Source organism: Arachis hypogaea, chromosome 11, assembly GCF_003086295.3.
Source record: "Arachis hypogaea cultivar Tifrunner chromosome 11, arahy.Tifrunner.gnm2.J5K5, whole genome shotgun sequence".
NCBI classification, from domain to species: Eukaryota; Viridiplantae; Streptophyta; class Magnoliopsida; order Fabales; family Fabaceae; genus Arachis; species Arachis hypogaea.
This window is the reverse complement of record NC_092046.1, coordinates 88,713,353-88,715,414: the sequence shown is the minus strand read 5'-3', so window position 1 is coordinate 88,715,414 and position 2,062 is coordinate 88,713,353.

Below are 2,062 nucleotides of genomic sequence, written 5' to 3'. Positions count from 1 at the left end.
TTATCATCCATGTTCCCAATAGGTTTCCCACATGTAAACTATACACATTTTCTATCTTAAGCTAACCAAGGATTCAGCTTGGGATTTTTATTTTTTTTTCTGCTTAAGGCTAGTAATGTGGTTTATAGAATAAAAGGGATTTAAAGGCTCTAGGGGGCTAACAATGGTGATGTAAAGGGTAGGCTATTTTGGGGTAAGTGAGCTAAAATCACTTGTATATAAAGCTTTCCTTCCATTTTTGTATGTTTTCTTTCCATCCTTTAAGTCATTCCTGCCTTAGAAGATCTGAAACTACTCAACACACTAATCACGGCATCGAATCGAAATAAAGGTGATTAAAATAATTAATTTTAAAGCATAGGAAACATGTTTTTCACATACATCACATAATAAGGAAGGAATAGTAAAACCATGCAATTGATATGAATAAGTGGGTGAAGGATTGAATAAATCACTCAAACTAAGAACAAAATATATCATAAAATATGGGTTTATCAAGCTCCTCACCCTCAACCATGGGGTTTAGAGACTCATGCCGTCAGAAATACAATGTAAAACGTGAAAATGTCATGAGATATATAGTAAGTCTCTAAAAGTTGTTTTTATACTAAACTAGTAGCTAGGGTTACAGAAAATAAGTAACTAAGTGCAGATAGTGCAGAAATCCACTTCCGGGGCCCACTTGGTGTGTGCTAGGGCTGAGCATTGAGCTTTACACGTGTAGAGGCTTCTTTTGGAGTTAAACGCCAGGTTGTAGCCTGTTTCTGGCGTTTAACTCTGGTTTGCAACCTGTTTCTGGCGTTTAACGACAAAATAGGGTAAAGACTTGGCGTTAAACGCCAATGCGTCGTCAAAACTTGGGCAAAATATGGATTATTATATATTTCTGGAAATCCCTGGATGTCTACTTTCCAACGCAATTGAGAGCGCGCCAATTGGTCTACTGTAGCTCCAGAAAATTCATTTTGGGTGCAGGGAGGTCAGAATCCAACAGCATCTGCAGTCCTTTTTCAGCCTCTGAAACAGATTTTTGCTCAGGTCCCTCAATGTCAGCCAGAAAATACCTGAAATCATAGAAAAATACACAAACTCATAGTAATGTCCAGAAATGTGAATTTTGAATAAAAACTAATAAAAATATACTAAAAAGTAATTAAAACATGCTGAAAACTACTTAAAAACAATGCCAAAAAGTGTATAAATTATCTGCTAATCACAACACCAAACTTAAATTATTGCTTGTCCCCAAGCAACTGAAAATCAAATAGGATAAAAAGAAGAGAATATACTATAAATTCCAAAATATCAATGAAACTTCGTTCCAATTAAATAAGCGGGACTAGTAGCTTTTTGCCTCTGAACAGTTTTGGCATCTCACTTTATCCTTTGAAGCTCAGAATGAGTGGCATCTATAGGAACTCAGAATTTAGATAGTGTTATTGATTCTCCTAGTTCAGTATGTTGATTTTTGAACACAGCTACTTTATGAGTCTTGGCCGTGGCCCTAAGCACTTTGTTTTCCAGTATTACCACCGGATACATAAATGCCACAGACACATAACTGGGTGAACCTTTTCAGATTGTGACTCAGCTTTGCCAGAATCCCCAATTAGAGGTGTCCAGGGTTCTTAAGCACACTTTTTTTTTGCTTTGGATCACGACTTTAACCGCTCAGTCTCTAGCTTTTCACTTGACACCTTCACGCCACAAGCACATGGTTAGGGACAGCTTGGTTTAGCCGCTTAGGCCAGGATTTTATTCCTTTGGGCCCTCCTATCCATTAATGCTCAAATCCTTGAATCCTTTTTATTTTACCCTTGCCTTTTGGTTTAAAGGGTTACTGGCTTTTTGCTCTTGCCTTTTGGTTTAAAGAGCTTGTGGCTTTTTCTGCTTGCTTTTTCTTTTTCTTTCTTTTTTTTTCGCCAATTTTTTTTTCTTTAACAAGCTTTTGCTTTTCACTGCTTTTTCTTGCTTCAAGAATCAATTTTATGATTTTTCAGATTATCAAATAACATTTCTCCTTTTTTATCATTCTTTCAAGAGCCAACAATTTTAACATTCA